The 17,893-nt window shown below is 39.2% G+C and overlaps 1 protein-coding gene across 1 annotated transcript in view; it reads left to right on the top strand.

The window, feature by feature from the left end:
• KCNH8 (potassium voltage-gated channel subfamily H member 8) overlaps nt 1-17,893 on the top strand; it is a 401,123-nt gene that overhangs the window by 32,706 nt on the left and 350,524 nt on the right. The window lies entirely within an intron of this gene.

The raw sequence follows: 17,893 nt of genomic DNA, 5'->3' as shown, positions 1-17,893 counted from the left end.
TGTTCCAAAGCAAATAAATTGATTTAAAATGTTAACTATTTTGCTAGTAATTACAAAATAATGCTTGGTATGACATTTGGTGAAATAAACTTAAAGTCTGAAAGTATAAAAAAATGAAATTGCAAAGAATGTGAAAGAACTAAAAAAAAAAAAAAAAAAGCCGAAACCAATTTCATCACATGTGAAGTGCTGAAATTTTAAATTTTAATTGATGGAAATAAAAAATTAAGGCTGATGTATTCATAACAGCTTCAAAAAAAGAATATATAGTCATTGACTATAATTTTTGTTTATTAACATTCCTTAGAAGGGTTGATACATTTGGAAAATGTTGGTGATAATTAGTTGATTTTTGGCAAAATCGATCTTGAGCTAGCAGAGATGGCCTAGTTAAGGGAGAAAAAACACCTTTGCTTGCCTTGAGGTGAAAAATTAATTGAGAGCATTAGAATCAATATTTCTGTGAAGCGAAATGAACATATTAAAGCTGGTGTTCACAGGTTTTCCATTGATTCAAGAAACTAGTAAATGCTTTCTTCTATTTTTCACCTATAGAAGTTCTGAGAAAAAATTGAGTCACTCTCCTCCTTACTGTATCAATAGCTGTTTTTATTGGTAACAGATCTACTTCTAGTTGTCAGAGGAAACCCTAGGACCCTTGTCATATATGCTCATAGAATAGCCCTTCTCATGAGTATTCTGCAGGTGGTCTTTCTGTTACTAAGTCCAAGGTCATTCTGCTCACTGCACAACAGGCCCATAAATCAAGAGACAAGTTGTTGGGGCAAGGAATAGAGACTTTATTTGGAAAGCCAGCAGACCAAGACGGTGGTGGACTATTGTCCCAAAGAATCATCTTGCCCCACTTAGAATTCAGGCTTCTTTTATACTAAAAGAGGAAGGGGTGTGGTTGGTTGGTGCAAACTTCTTGGTGTCAGAATCCTTTGTTCTTGCAGCTGTCCTTGTAGGTCAGGTCATGATGCTCCTGTAAACCTCTAACAGGACAAATGTTATTCTCTGTTCTGCAACTTTTTATCTCTATGTGAATGGAAAGGTGTTATAGCTTTAAAGATCAGAGCTTTGAGAATGGGCTATCCTGTGTATTTCAGGCTCTAGGCAACATTCTTAACTTGTGGCAAAAGCAGTAGAATACAAAGATCAAAGTAAAAGAAGCAGATCCAATATGGAGTCAGATTTGTTCTTCCCTGTTACGTTTGTATGTCCTCATCATTAGATTCTAATTTCTTTTAGGTTCTGGCACTTCAGCCTAGTTAGATAGTTCCATGGTTCCATGGTTCCTTTATAGCAGTTAGAAGTTTACTCTCATTCATATTCATGTCTTTGTCTCTCTCACTCTCCCTCTCTCCCATCTTGCCAAGGGCAAAAGTTGAATGGATGCTTCGCTAAATGTCCCACTCTTGGCTAGCCTAGGCTGTTTGTCTTTAGTAGATCAAGGATTTTTTTTTTTTAAGGATTTTTTTTTAATCCCAGCAGAAGTGTTTGAAAAAGTGTAAACAACCCAGGTGAAATTAATTTGACCTTTGATGAGGTAAAAGGAATAAAATGTATAAAACTGGCTTCTCTGAAGGGATTTTTTTTTTTTTCCCCAGAGTAGCTCTGTGGGAGATAAGATGTGTCCAATTTATTTATAGCCAAAGAAATATAAACTGCATGGACACAAAGCCTTTAACATGGAAGAAAATAAGATGATGTTGCAGGTTAGCTAATTTCTTTTTTTTATAGACTTTTTTTAAAAACTAGATTTTATTTTATTTATTTATTCTTGGCTGCATTGGGTCTTTGTTGCTGCACGTGGGCTTTCTCTAGTTGTGGCTAGCAGGGGCTACTCTTCGTTGTGGTGCGTGGGCTTCTCATTGTGGTGGCTTCTCTTGTTGCGGAGCATGGGCTGTAGGCATGCAGGCTTCAGTAGTTGTGGCACGTGGGCTTCAGTAATGTGGCTCGTGGGCACTAGCGCAGGCTCAGTAGTTGTGGCACACAGGCTTAGTTGCTCCGCGGCATGTGGGATCTTCCTGGACCAGGGCTCGAACCGGTGTCCCCTGCATTGGCAGGCAGATTCTTAACCACTGCGCCACCAGGGAAGCCCCAGATTAGCTAATTTCTTAAAGTAACAAGTGGAAATGACAATGTGGCAATATGTAATAGACTTTAGAGTTTAGGACAGAGCACCCAAAAGAAATTCTGTCAACCTTTTCTTTCAAGCTTCCACTTAAAATCTCTCAAACCCAGCCTTATGGAGATGGGGTGGATTCTACAGATTTGCATGGCTTTATTTCAAGTATGTTGTGTGAGTTTTACTTTTATGAAAAAAGAGATATATACCATATATATAAAATAGTGTTTTATATAAAATAGTGTTTTGCTATTTATTAGTAAGTGGTTGCTGGTACTTTAATTGTCCATAATTTTGTAGAATTACTTTCATTAACCCTGTGGACTGTTTTGAGGAATTGCCATGATCATATCTTAAAACTTTCAAGGAAACTTTTATATTTGTAAAAGAATAGTAATAAACTGTCCATTGAAAAATATTTTAAAGTTACAAAATTAAAACACAAATACACAATGCAAATAGTACAAACAGAATAAAAAGTAGAGTCCTCCTTGACTCCTGACTTCTTACACACACACACACACACATGCCCTTGCCTGGTAACCATGTTCCCCATCTGCAAAGGTTTTCGTGTGCATTCTTACACACCTTTGTTACGCATTTGCATTCATATACATAATATAAATGGATTCATACTTTGATATTTTGCAATTTTTTCCCCACTTCACATACCTTGTAGATCTTTCTATGCTAATAATATATATTTACTTCATTTTTAATACTAGCAAAATATTCCATAACATGGATAATTTATATAATGAAAGTAACCATAGTTTATTCCACAGTATTATATTCCATAACATGGATAATTTATGTAATGAAAGTAGCCATAATTTATTCCGTAGTATTATATATACTGCATCATAATATATTTCATATAGTAGATACATAAGGCATCAAATTCTGCTTGTTTTTTGGATGTTTAGGTTGTTTCAATTTGAACTATTCAAAAATGCTGCAATAAAACTGGGTTTATATATTCTGTTATACTTGTGCACTTCTGTAAGATAGACTCCTAAAAGTGGAATTGCTGGGTCAAATCATATTCACCACTAATATTTTAATACCCTCTACAATTTTCCTGCTAGACTAATTATGTTCCCACTGAAATTGTGTGAGGATATCCATTTTCTCATAAGCTTACCACCAGTGTATTTTACCAGCCTCCTGAATGTTAGGAACAAAAAGTGATATATTGTTATGATTTTGATGTGCCTGATTAGTAATGAAGTTGAACCTCTTTCACATGTTATTTGTTCATTAGCATAATTGTCTTATCCTTTTATAGCTTTAACTAGTGGGCAGATTTAGCCTATTTATTTATTTAGTTTTTCTTCCAGTTTTATTGAAATATAATTGACATACAGCCCTGTGTAAGTTTAAGGTGCACAGCACAATGATTTGACTTACAGACATCAAGAAATGATTACCACATTAAGTTTAGTGAATGTCCATCATCTCATACAGATACAAAATCAAAGAGATAGAAAACAAATTTTCTTTTTCATGATGAGAACTCAGGATTTTCTGTCTAACAACTTTCATATATAACATACAGCAGTGTCAATTATATTTACTATGTAGTATATTACATCCCTAGTACTTACTTATTTGTACCTTTTGACCACCTTCATCCAATTCCTTGCCCCCCCCCCACCTCCCCCCCCACCTCTGGTAACCACAAATCTGGTCTCTTTTTCTATGAATTTGTTTGTTTGTTTGTTTTTGAAGTATAATTGACCTACAACACTGTGTTAGTTCCTATTACACAACATAGTGATTTGGTATTTCTATTCATGTAAAAATGATCGCCACAACAAGGCTAGTTACCATATGTCACCATACAAAGATATTACGGAGTTATTTACTGTATTCCACATGCTGCACATAGCAATCTCTCTATATATATGTGTGATTATTTTAAGTTGCTGATCTCTTAAGTTCAAACACATTTTAACAATCTTGCGTTTTTACTCCCCACACCCACATTTACTGTTTTTGACATTATATTTTACATCTTTTTGTTTTGTGTATCCCTTAACTATTTATTGTGGATATAGATGATTTTATTACTTTCATCTTTTAACCTTCCTACTAGCTTTATACCTGGTTGATTTACTTATTTAACTGTATATTTGCTTTTACCAATGAGATTTTTACTTTCATAATTTTCATGTTTCTAGTTGTGGCCTTTTCTTTTTTACTTAGAGAAGTCTCTTTAACATTTCTTTTAGAGCTGGTTTGGTGGTGCTGAACTCTTTTAGCTTTTCCTGGTCCGTAAAACTTTTGATCTCCCTATCAACTCTGAATGAAAGCCTTGTTGGGTAGAGTATTCTTGGTTGTAGGTTTCTCCCTTTCATCACTTTAATATACTGTGCCACTGCCTACTGGCCTGCAGAGTTTCTTTTGAAAAGTCAGCTGATAGCTTTATGGGAATTCCCTTGTACTTACCTTGTTGCTTTTCCCTTGCACTTTTAGTGTTCTCTCTTTATCTTTAAATTTTCCTATTTTAATTACAATGTGTCTCAGTGTGGAGCTCTTTGAGTTGATCCTGTTTGGGACCCTCTGTGCTTCCTGGACCTGGATGTCTGTTTCCTTTCCCAGGTGAAGGAAGTTTTCAACTATTACATCTTCAAATATGTTCTCTGCCCCTTTCTTTCTTCTCCATCTGGGACCCCTTTAATGTGAATGTTAGTGTACTTAATGTTGTCACAGAGGTCTCTTAAACTGGCCACTTCTTTTTCTTTTTTTCTGTTCAGCTTCAGTGATTTCCACTACTCTGTCTTCCAGCTTGCTGATCTGTTCCTCTGTATCACTTAGGCTACTGTTGGTTCTTTCTAGTGTATCTTTGATTTCAGTTATTGTATTTTTCATCTCTGTTTGGTTGTTCTTTATATTTTCTAACTCTTTGTTAAAAACTTCTAACTTGTCAGTCTGTTCATCTAATCTTCTTCCGAATTCTTTGCACATATTTATGATCATTACCTTGAACTCTTTATTGGGTAGATTACTTATCTCCACTTCACTTAGTTCTTCTTCTGGGATTTTGTCTTATTCCTTCATTTGGAACATATTCCTGTGTCGCCTCCTTTTGCCCAATTTGCGTTTCTTATTTCTATGTATCCGGTAGCTTGGTTACATTTCTCGACCTTGGAGAAGTGGCCTTATGCAGGAGACACCCTGTGTGTCTCGCAGTAGTGTACTCCCCTCTGGTCATCAGAGATATATGGTCTGGGGTTGCTCCCTATGTGGGCTGCATGGGTCCTTCTGTTGTAGCAGGCTGACTATTGTCAGTGGTCTGGTAGGCATGGCCTGTCCCCAGTCTGGCTGGTTGCCAGGCCCTGCTTGTGCAGAGGCTGCCAGCCACTGGTTGGTGGGGCTGAGTCAAAGGCTGTTAGCTGCAGGACCCTGGGGGTTCCTGGGTCTAGCGTTGACCTTAGTGGGTGGACCTGGCTTCTGGAGTGGGTGGTCGTGTGTTAGGGGTCCCGGATGTAGTATCGGCCTACTGGTGGGTGAGGCCAGTTCCTGACATGGCTGGCTGCTGGGTCTGGGGTGTCCCCAAACTGGTGTTGGCATGCTGGTGAGTTGGGCTGGATCCCAGGGCAGCCGGCTGAAGAATCCAAGGTGTCTTGGAGCTGGTACCAGACTACTGGTGGGTGGGACTGGGGCCCGGAGGTTCCCAGGGCTGGTGCCAGCCTGCTGGTGGGTGGCTTGGGTCCTGGAATGAGAGGCTGCGGGGCTGTGGTGGTCTTGGGCCTAGTGTCTGCCCACTGGTTGGCAGGGCCAAGGCCCAGGGTCTCAGGCTGCAGGGCTCTGGAGGTCCCAGAGTTGGTGTTTCTGGCTGAGGGGACAGGTCCTGGGCCCTCTGGTGGACAGGGCTGGGTCCTGGCGCAGCTGTGGACTCAGGGAGCCTTAAGGCAGCTGGCCTGAGGGCCTGGGGGTGGATCGGGCTGTGTCCCCACCCGGTTAGTTGCTTGGCCTGAGGCGTCCCGGTACTTGCGCTGACAGTCTGGTGGTTGGGGCCGGGTCCAGGTGCTAAGAAGCTGAAGGGAGGACTCTGGAATGACCCTTGTCAGCACCAGTGTCCACGTGGTAGAACAAGCTCCCCCAGATGGCTGTCACCAGAGTCTGTGTCCCCAGCGGGAGGTCCAGTTGCCTCCTGCCTCTCTGGGAGGCTAAGATCAGCAGGGGCGTCTGACCCAGGCTCCTTTCAATTTACTGCTTCTGCCCTGGGTCCCAGAGCATGTGAGATTTTGTGTGTGCCCTTTAAGAATGAACTTACCTATGAAACAGAAATAGAGTCACAGATGTAGAAAACAAACTTATGGTTACCAGGGGGTAAGGTGGGGCGAGGGATCAATTGGACCTGCTGTATAGCACGGGGAGCTCTACTCAATACTCTGTAATGGCCTATATGGGAAAAGAATCTAAAAAAGAGTGGCTATTTGTATATGTATAACTGACTCACTTTGCTGTACACCTGGAACTAACACAACATTGTAAATCAACTATACTCTAATTAAAAAGAAAAAAAAGATTGGAGTCTATTTCCCTCAGCCCTCTGGGTCTCCTGAAAGTAAGCCCTGCTGGCCTTCAAAGCCAAACATTCTGGGGGCTCGTCTTCCCAGTGCAGGACCCCCAAGCTGGGGACCCCGACATGGGGCTCAGACCCCTTGCTCCTTGGGGAAAACCTCTACAAAGGTAATCATCCTCCCATTTGTGGGCGGCCCACCCAGGGGTATGGGGCTTGCCTAGACTGCGACTCTGCCGTCATACCCATCTCATTGTGCTTCCTTCTTAATATCTTTAGTTGTAGAAGATCTCTTCTGCTGGATTCCGGTTTTTCTCATCAATAGTTGCTATGTAAATAGTTGTAATTGTGGTGTGTCCATGAGAGGAGGTGAGCTCAGGGTCTTCCTACTCTGCCATCTTGGCCTTAATGTAGCCTCTTTATTTTTACATGTTAATTTTATTTTATGGAGTTTTTCTGTGGTGTAGGTAAGTTTTTTTCTTTGGCTATTTCTTCTCCGTTACCTCTCTCTAAAAGTCCTATTGGAATAATGTTAGACTCTCTATAGCTAATCATTATGTCTTTTAACTTTTTTCTTACACTGTCCAACTGTTGTCCCCTGCATTCAGCAGGGAGGTCCCCAGGCTTAGTCTTCTGGGTCTCCAGTTTTTGTCAGGGTCCACTCTGCTATTTGTTTTAATTTTAATTTTGGTATTTATCCTTTTTTATAACATGTTATTTAGGTATGTTGTGTAATTTAAAGTTTTTTGCTTATTCTCACTATTCTCTTGGGTCTTAGTTCGGAGGGTGTTAGCTCTGCTCATTTTTAATCTTTCTTCTGTCTTTTGTTTAAGCAGTTTATTCAGATTTGTATTTGAGATAGTAGGCTATTGCCTCTTTTTCAAGTTACTGGTTTTCGTCGACACATCTCAGATTGTACAGTCTTGCTAGTTTCAGTGGCTTTCCATAGACTGGATGATTTTTTGTTTGTTTGGCCATAAATACATATACTAAAGGCAAGAATTTTGCCCCTGGTTATTGTTTAGAGGAGAAAATGGGCAGGGTATTGACCTGCAGCCAGCTTGAGTTTTCCTTGAATGTCCCAGGAAGTACTTTACTTAGGATTTTGTCTCCTATTTCTAGTACCTGTACCCACCGTTGGAGTCTCCCATGTCAGAGTTCCTCCTGTGATAGAATGTACTCATGGTTGTTTTTGGTTTTGTCCAGGTAGCAAAAAAATAAAAATAACAAATAGTTACCCACCTTAAGAGTCAACTACTCTCATTGGTGTTCCGACACGCTGTAATTTTTCTCTTGACTGCCTATGATCTAATTCTCCAAAGAACGCCATTGTCCCAGGGTTGTTTAAGGTCTTCTCTGGTTAAGATAATCATAACACAGCTGGATTTTGACATTAGTGTATTCCCATCTGCTTTATATCTTCCCGGAAGTTCATGATCTTCCCAAATTTCCAGTGTTCTTTTACATTTACTTTTATTTTTTTCATTTGTCCTTTTCAAAGGAATTTGAGGAGTGAACAGATGTGTTCATTCAGCTCTCTTCCATCTTAATTTGTGACGACCACATTTCTTTTATTATTGACATAAAATGTCTCTAGAGAAAAGATGCATTCATTTTGAGTAATTGATTATATTTTTCCAAGTTCTTTCTTTCCAGCTTTCTATGGAGTTGACTTGGACGTGTGGTTGAATTTGTGACCATTATATTTATTTTCACTCAGCCTGATTCCCATAAAAGAGATGACTACTTGTTTTCTTTTCAGTTTGAAATACTTGTAGCAGGTATATTTAGAAATGGTCTGCAAACTTGCTGGCATTTTCAACCAATCAAATATTACTACAAGCCTTATTCTTCACTTTTTTTTCTTTACTGTTTTAAGTGCAGGGTTGCCACCAATTGTTATAAAAGATTTAAGATTTCCGCATCACCTTTTAGAAAGATTCATTTATAGAGGCACTCAAACTCTCTCATTTTAAAGCTTTGGTCATGAGAGACGGAGTATTAATTTGAAAGCTGAGGCTGATCCTATGCAAGGATGATTTTCATTCCCTATTTGACTGAGAGTTTTAGATTCTCAAACATATGCCATTTTTAAAAATAGTAAAGAGAACATCTCCTAATTCCAATATTTAATAAGTCTCTTCCTTGCGAAACCTGTAATTTAGTGCTCAACACAAAGCACATGTGTGAGAATTGAATATTACTGTAATTTAGTGGAGTTTCTGCAAAGAGAAAAATAAGAACCATTCTTCTGTATCTCCATGGACACTAATCTTTCCTCGCTTCTGAGGCCTATCAGTCTCTCCCTCTCCTCCTTGTTTTTCTTTATCCCCTTCCTTCATATTTAATCAAACAAAAGTTCATTCAGTATCTCATAGGGACCAGGTACTTCGTATCCCAAGAGATACAAAGATGAATGAATAAGCCATGATTTTGACCTCATGTCTTCACCTTTGTGTGTGTGCAAATTTAAGTGAGATGGTAAGTACGAAAAGTGCTATAAACTGTAAAGTGCTATATAAGTATAAGGTGCCGTAGAAGTACAGGTGGATACAGAAGTTATTCAACTTAAATTTGGGGTAGAGATTTTAAAAGTTGTAAAATTAGCTCTAAATCTCTCCAGTTAATACTGAGTATTAAATTGGAGATAATTTTGCTGTTGCGAAAGAAATTTCAAAGAAAGAGCTGTTTCACTAAAGAAATTTTGCTTTAACTTTAGAGGGTCAAACATTTGGGGGAATTTATTAAGTAGTAACACTTCTTTCTTGTAACTTTGTGCGTGCGTGCGTGTGTGTGCGCAAAGATCAAATGAAACAGTAGGTGTGAAAGTGTTTTATAGACTGTGCAAGTGCTGTATAAATACGAGGAGAGGAGCTGTAACTGTGAAGGGAGGTGGTGTGAAGAGGGGAATTTGGGTAAAGTGCAGAGCCAGGCTTCCGTGGTCTTACCGGGACAGAAAAAGACAGGAGAGTAACTGTAAGCAAAATTATGACTCGCTACACAGTGTATTTGGAAGCACAGTAGAATGGACTCCATTTCCAAAAATACCTTCTTGTCTACAAGCTGCTATGGCATTTGAAATTCTGCTAGGGACAGTATTCTTGTTTGATGCTAATAGTAGTTAATAGCATGTGTTCAAAAGTAGTATTTTTATAATGCAGGGGTTCAACGTTTGAAAGCATTTCGCTGTATTTTTATCAGCTCGTGATAACATTTTGAGCTAGAGCTTAGTGATGGTATTTTTATCTTCATCATCTTTGTCCCTTTTTTATTCATGAGGGAGTAAGGATCAGCAGTTGAATGAAGTATTTACCCCATAACCAGTGTGTGACAGGCTTAACCCAGACCAGCTCACTTTTTTTTTCTTTTTTTTTCAGACCACTTCAGTTTTCTGTTCCTTCCATCCCGGGTTAAACCCTGGATGAAAGAAATATTTATCAAGCACCTATTACAGACTTAGAGAATTTCAAAGTCTGACAATCCAGTTTCTTCATAGGGCCCCAGCGTCGGTTGAAAAGACAAATCTTATGGGTTGGAAACAATTAGAGAAGATCACAGACAGTGTTTGATTTTAAGTACTAAATTGACTGGTAAGAGCTTTACCAATTTAAATAATGGAGAAATCAATTTAGGTTTAGGTCAGGAAATGCTTTGTTAAGAAGTGGAATTGTCCAATTATTTTAAACAGTTAGGTAAAAAATAGTAGAAGACCCTTTCAAGGTAGTATAGTATTATGAGGAAGACCATCACAACTGAAAGTGATAGTAGAGTCAAGTAATAAGGCATGATATGTTTTAGGGGAAAATACCAATAACTTCTATAATCAAACGTTTCCCTGAGCCTCACCAGCTATGGGAACACCTAAATCCTCTCTTGCCAGCTTGAGGCTCCTGGGGAGGTCCCCCCATGCCTTTTCCCTGCTGTCATCACCTACCCTGGGACCCACTTACGAGCTGCTGCCTGACCTCCTGCAGTTCCAAGACTGCGGTGTGTTCAGTCCTCCCCTGGTTGTGAAAGGCTTCCTTTCCCTGCCATATTCTGCCTTTTCAGAAGGGATCCAACAACAGAACTTCTTGGCTCTGGCATTACAGGCTTTCCCCCCTTGATTCCCACAGGGCTCTTCTTCAAGGCACATTCATGCTGACAAAGTAGATGCATCAGAGATGGGTTTATATCCCAACTATTCTCCATACCCGACAGAGAAACTCTCTTTGGACATTTGCTCTGTCATTTGACAGTGGAGCGTCTGCTACCCTCTTTGTATTGGCACATTTATCATATTGGTGTGATGCAGTGTTTTGCCGTGCACTACAAAAGTGAAAGGGAAAGATATTCCATCTACTTTCCCCAGGAGACAGGGCATAGCATGTAACCCAAGCTCAGCCAATCAGATGGTGCAGCCTGAGACCCTGATTCTGGAGCAAGTGATCCAGGAGAGAAGAGTCAGGAGCCATGGTAACTATAGCAAGGACCAGCATTGGTGCCAGTGGCTTCTAGCAGTGATCATATCTTTGCAGAAGCATCAGTCTTGTAATTAGACGTGCCTCCTTCTCGGTCCTCCAGCTCAGATCTTTCCTGAGCCCTGCTCTTTTTTCAGTTTGCATCTTTCTCTTGCCTTCTTGCAGATTCTGCCACACCTGATACCTTTCTATCGTATGTTAGAAAGATAGAAAGTTAGAGGATGTTCATTTTGCTTTTTTAAAAAATTAAGAGAGCTCAAGTTAGTTTATTAATTTTTTTTGCAACGAAGCACTCTGACTCAAAACAAAAGACCCTGTTGCAAGTCTGGCTTACTGCGCCATGCTCACATTTCTTTTCTTGTGCTAGATTCTCCCTTGGAGACCCCAAGTCTGCCCTTTGTTTAGCTGTCATCTTCCTCTACTGCCAGAGTGGTATGCTTGCAAATGCCTAAACCTCATGAAAGTCAGCTGTATTTCTTTTCTGAATCTTCCAGTTCTCATGTATATTGAGAAAATGATTAGATATTATTCAAGGGATGAGGAGAGGGAAAGAACCACCTCATTCCATGTTCTAGGAATTCTGAATTCCTGTTCTGGTCCAGTATCACTGATACTCTCATTTAATGCCCATACCAGTGTCATGAAATGGTTACAATGAAAGAGTTTGAAATGAAAAAAAAAAAAATTACTGAATTTCTTCAGTGGAAAACTAAGGCTTCTTTAGTGTTCTTATCCCTCCTGCTTATCTGATTATATTGAGGTCTCTATACCTTTAATTGTCTTTCAGCCATCTACAGCTCTGTACATTGTAGATAACTGATAGCAATGCAAATGATTCTTGTCTATAGATGTACAAATACATTTTTTTTTCTGGTGAGGTGAAATTGGCTTCATTTGCCCACTATGGAAGAAGCCAGTGTTTAGTCCGTTTGTAAATTTATTTCAGCATTTCTTACTGCCTAAGTCTATGGTTCTGTGGATACTCCTTTGAGCTAGTTTTAACATCCGACTGGTTGTCTCATTAATTAATAAGTTAAATATAATCTTGGACACCTGCACACTGTAAATTTGCATGAGAGATTTTATTTTATTTTTTTAATCTTTTATTTTTTTTAAGTTAATTTTTTTTTTGAGATATTTTATTTTTTAAAACAATGATCCTTTAACAATCTCGGTTTATCAACTAGGAAGTATTACAGTTTTGGGCCCTAGTGACTTGAACATAGCTAATGAATGGCAGGGGTAAAATTAAAGCCCAGATTTTCCAACTACAAATTCAACAATGTTTTTACGGGAAAGAAGTGATAAGTAAAAGAAGTATGCTATCTCTTCTGCCCAAACCTGTAAATTTAGTGTTTTCATGAGCTTCCTGCTTCCAGTATCTTTATCCTTGATTTTGCTTTACAAGCCACTGGCAGATTATTATTCTGAAACAATGTGTTATTCCTTTCTCTTTGACCATTTCTCTCAATGTCTTCTAGGGTCAATTAGAATATTTTGAACTCCATAATTGGAGTTGGAATTTGGAATGTAGTCCTCCTGCATCTTGCCCACATATCCTCCAGTATTTATCTTACAAACAACCTACCTTGTATCGACTTATCTGTGCTTTCTCTATTATGAGGCCCTCCCCTTTGATTTGCCCTAAATACAATAAATCCTAAAAAGTCCGTTCCAATCAAGTTTCAATCCTCCCATAAGTTTTTCCCAAACCATGGAGTCATTTTTCCCTTCTCTTAAGTTATAGCATGTGTCTGTTCAACCATTTGGTAGTCAATCTTGCAGTTGTTTGGGGGGCATGTAAGCATTTATGAATCATGTTTTTAGCGGCTGTATATGGTGCAGTAGGTAGGAATATAGGCTTTAGAGCCAGGCTGCCTAACTCCAAATTTCAGCTTTGCCACTTCTTCCCTCTACAACCTTAGAAAAGCCATATAACTTTCTCAATGGTTTCTTTTCTTCACTTCTAGGAAGATATTGAGAGTTCCTATCTAATTAGATTGTTGTGAAGATTACGTGAGTTAGTATATGTCAAGTGCTTGTAAATGTATTTGTTTCAAAATAAATGTTGTATAAAACTTTAACATTATTGTTGACATTATTTCTGTTTTACTCATTCTTGCCTTATTTCCCCAATGGAATTTTAAGTTATTTGAGGAAAGAAATAATTTTCTTAAGAAGTTTTGTATAGTGTGTGTCACAAATTTGATGCTTGGTATATGGGAAACTGTTGAAAGTTTTTGAAAGGGGTTTTATGTGTCAAAGGCAGTGTTTAGACACCATTTAGCAAGGTATTGGAAACATTATTGAATCAGCGGCTCATTCAGTAATTCCAAACAGGCAATAGTTTTTTATTCATTTCCAATTAACAAACATTTATTGAGTATTCACCATGTGCCAGACATAGAGATCAATCATAGAGATTCAGAGCGAACAAGTATCCATTCCAATGTTTAAGGCACTTAACATCCAGTATTGGAAAATTAATAAGTGCACGAACAGGGGCAGTATATTGCTGAGCTGTGTAATAGTATTACTGACCGGGGTTCTTGGCCTTCCCCAGTCAATAGAAATTTTTAAGAGGCCAGACAAGAAATTCAGGCAAGGCTTTATTGGGGCCCCTGCTGCAGTAAGGAGGAGCAAAAACAAGTAACAGATTCCCTTGCTTGCTACCCGAGTCAGGGAGGGTTGAGCTGGTTCCTTATATGGGGTGAGGGAAGGGGCGGGTCCAGGGGTCAGGCCAGAGGGCTGGCTGAGGTGGTCTGCCCACCCCTTTGGTGGTATTGTGTGCAAGGGGCATGTGCAGTACCCTGCTTTTGTTCCTGACACCCTGCTTTTACTCCCGGCTCTTCAGAAGTGGCAGTTGGGTTCTTTTGGTCTTTTTGTATCTTGTCCATAACTTGCCCCCACTGTGCTTGCATGCAGTTATTTTTAGTCCCTTATAGTTTCTTTGTATTCTGTTGGTCTAGGAAACATTTGTCCAGGTGCAAGCACTGCAGCAAAGGGTCCCAGGTCCCAGGTCCCAGCTTGTCTCAATAGAAGTATGTGTAAGCACAGGGTACAGTGGGAAACAAAGGCAGTGACAGAATCGGTTTCTTCAAGGAGGTGATTCTTAAGTCAACCCTAAATAGGGGGCATTGGAAGGTAAAGGTATGGGAGTGTTCTAGCAGGTAGAGCAAATTTGTGGAGGCCAGACCAACATGACAGCATAGAGAACTGCAGGAGGATAAGTCTTGACTATGGCACAAAACAAAGCTGGAGAAGTAACAGGGCTCTATCCTGCCATAAAAAAGACGTAGACCTTTTCCTGTGGCCAATAGAGAATATTTGGAGAGCTGAATTTCTATAATAAATGATCAATAAGATTTATAAACTACTGGGATTCTGAGTTATGCTTTGTTTTAATATTACGGAAATAAAGATATAGCATATGAGCACAGTTAATGTGATAGGGACCCCACAGCAAAAAGTGTCCCAAACAATAATAACAACTAGTGCCAATCTTCACTCCTCAATGATTTTTTTTAAAATTTTAAACATCTTTATTGGAGTATAATTGCTTTACAATAGTGTGTTAGTTTCTGCTTTTTAACAAAATGAATCAGTTATTCATATACGTATGTCCCCATATCTCTTCCCTCTTGCATCTCCCTCCCTCCCACCTTCCCTATCCCAACCCTCTACGTGGTCACAAAGCACCGAGCTAATCTCCCTGTGCTATGCAACTGCTTCCCACTAGCTATCTATTTTACATTTGGTAGTGTATATATGTCCATGCCACTCTCTCACTTTTTCCCAGCTTACCCTTCCCCCTCCCCATGTCCTCAAGTCCATTCTCTAGTAGGTCTGTGCCTTTATTCCCGTCTTGCCCCTAGGTTCTTCATGACCATTTTTTTTTTTTTTTTTTAGATTCCACATATATGTGTTAGCATACGGTATTTGTTTTTCTCTTGCTGACTTACTTCACTCTGTATGACAGACTCTAGGTCCATCCACAACACTACAAATAACTCAGTTTCATTCTTTTTTATGACTGAGTAATATTCCATTGTATATATGTGCCACATCTTCTTTATCCATTCATCTGTCGATGGACACTTCGGTTGCTTTCATGTCCTGGCTATTGTAAATAGTCCTGCAATGAACATTTTGGTACATGACTCTTTTTGAATTATGGTTTTCTCAGGGTATATGCCCAGGAGTGGGATTGCTGGGTCGTATGGTAGTTCTATTTTTAGTTTTTTAAGGAACCTCCATACTGTTCTCCATAGTGCCTGTATCAATTTACATTCCCACCAACAGTGCAAGAGGATTCCCTTTTCTCCACACCCTCTCCAGCATTTATTGTTTGTAGATTTTTTGATGATGGCCATTCTGACCGGTGTGAGATGATATCTCGTTGTAGTTTTGATTTGCATTTCTCTAATGATTAATGATGTTGAGCATTCTTTCATGTGTTTGTTGCCAGTCTGTATATCTTCTTTGGAGAAATGTCTATTTAGATCTTCTGCCCATTTGTGCATTGGGTTGTCTGTTTTTTTGATATTGAGCTGCATGAGCTGCTTGTAAATTTTGAAGATTCATCCTTTGTCAGTTGCGTCATTTGCAAATATTTTATCCCATTCTGAGGGTTGTCTTTTCGTCTTGTTTATGGTTTCCTTCTTTTTGAATAAATTTATTTATTTATTTATTTATTTTTGGCTGTGTTGGGTCTTCGTTTCTGTGCAAGGGCTTTCTCTAGTTGCGGCAAGTGGGGGCCACTCTTCATCGCGGTGCATGGGCCTCTCACTATCGCGGTCTCTCCTGTTGCGGAGCACAGACTCCAGACGGGCAGGCTCAGTAGTTGTGGCTCACGGGCCCAGTTGCTCCACGGCATGTGGCATCTTCCCAGACCAGGGCTCAAACCCGTGTCCCCTGCATTGGCAGGCGGATTCTCAACCACTGCACCACCAGGGAAGCCCTATGGTTTCCTTTGCTGTGCAAAAGCTTTTAAGTTTCATTAGGTCCCATTTTTTTATTTTTGTTTTTTTTTCCATTTCTCTAGGAGGTGGGTCAAAAAGGATCTTGCTGTGATTTATGTCATAGAGTGTACTGCCTATGTTTTTCTCTAAGAGTTTGATAGTGTCTGGCCTTACATTTAGTGCTTTAATCCATTTTGAGTTTATTTTTGTGTATGGTGTTAGGGAGTGTTCTAATTTCATTCTTTTCCATGTAGCTGTCCAGTTTTCCCAGCACCACTTATTGAAGAGGCTGTCTTTTCTCCACTGTATATTCTTGCCTCCTTTATCAAAGATAAGGTGACCATCTGTGCATGGGTTTATCTCTGGGCTTTCTATCCTGTTCCATTGATCTATATTTCTGTTTTTGTGCCAGTACCATACTGTCTTGATTACTGTAGCTTTGTAGTATAGTCTGAAGTCAGGGAGTCTGATTCCTCCAGCTCCATTTTTCTTTCTCAAGATTGCTTTCGCTGTACGGGGTCTTTTGTGTTTCCATACAAATTGTGAAATATTTTGTTCTAGTTCTGTGAAAAATGTCAGTGGTAGTTTGATAGGGATGGCATTGAATCTGTAGATTGCTTTGGGTAGTAGAGTCATTTTCACAGTGATGATTCTTCCAATCCAAGAACATGGTATATCTCTCCATCTATTTGTATCATCTTTAATTTCTTTCATCAGTGTCTTATAATTTTCTGCATACAGGTCTTTTGTCTCCTTAGGTAGGTTTATTCCTAGGTATTTTATTCTTTTTGTTGCAATGGTAAATGGGAGTGTTTTCTTAATTTCACTTTCAGATTTTTCATCATTAGTGTATAGGAATGCAAAAGATTTCTGTGCATTAATTTTGTATCCTGCTACTTTACCAAATTCATTGATTAGTTCTAGGAGTTTTCTGGTAGCATCTTTAGGATTCTCTGTGTATAGTATCATGTCATCTGCAAACAGTGGCAGCTTTACTTCCTTTCTGATTTGGATTCCTTTTATTTCTTTTTCTTCTCTGATTGCTGTGGCTAACACTTCCAAAACTGTGTTGAATAATAGTGGTGAGAGTGGGCAACCTTGTCTTCTTCCTGATCTTAGTGGAAATGGTTTCAGTTTTTCACCATTGAGGACGATGTTGGCTGTGGGTTTGTCATATATGGCCTTTATTATGTTGAGGTAAGTTCCCTCTATGCCTACTTTCTGGAGGGTTTATATCATAAATGTGTGTTGAATTTTGTTGAAAGATTTTTCTGCATCTATTGAGATGATCATATGGTTTTTCTCCTTCAGTTTGTTAATATGGTGTATCACATTGATTGATTTGCATATATTGAAGAATACTTGCATTCCTGGAATAAACCCCACTTGATCATGGTGTATGATCCTTTTAATGTGCTGATGGATTCTGTTTGCTAGTACTTTGTTGAGGATTTTTGCATCTATGTTCATCAGTGATATTGGCGTGTAGTTTTCTTTCTTGTGACATCTTTGTCTGGTTTTAGTATCACAGTGATGGTGGCCTCGTAGAATGAGTTGGGGAGTGTTCCTCCCTCTCCTATATTTTGGAAAAGTTTGAGAAGGATAGGTGTTAGCTGTTCTCTAAATGTTTGATAGAATTCGCCTGTGAAGCCATCTGGTCCTGGGCTTTTGTTTGTTGGAAGATTTTTAAACACAGTTTCAGTTTCAGTGCTTATGATTGGTCTGTTCATATTTTCTGTTTCTTCCTGGTTCAGTCTCGGAAGGTTGAGCATTTCTAAGAATTTGTCCATTTCTTCCAGGTTGTCCTTTT

This window comes from Balaenoptera physalus (genome assembly GCF_965194825.1).
Source record: "Balaenoptera physalus genome assembly, chromosome: 4".
NCBI lineage: Eukaryota > Metazoa > Chordata > Mammalia > Artiodactyla > Balaenopteridae > Balaenoptera > Balaenoptera physalus.
Note: the sequence above shows the minus strand (reverse complement) of the source record. Positions and strands in the feature narration are given on the sequence as shown.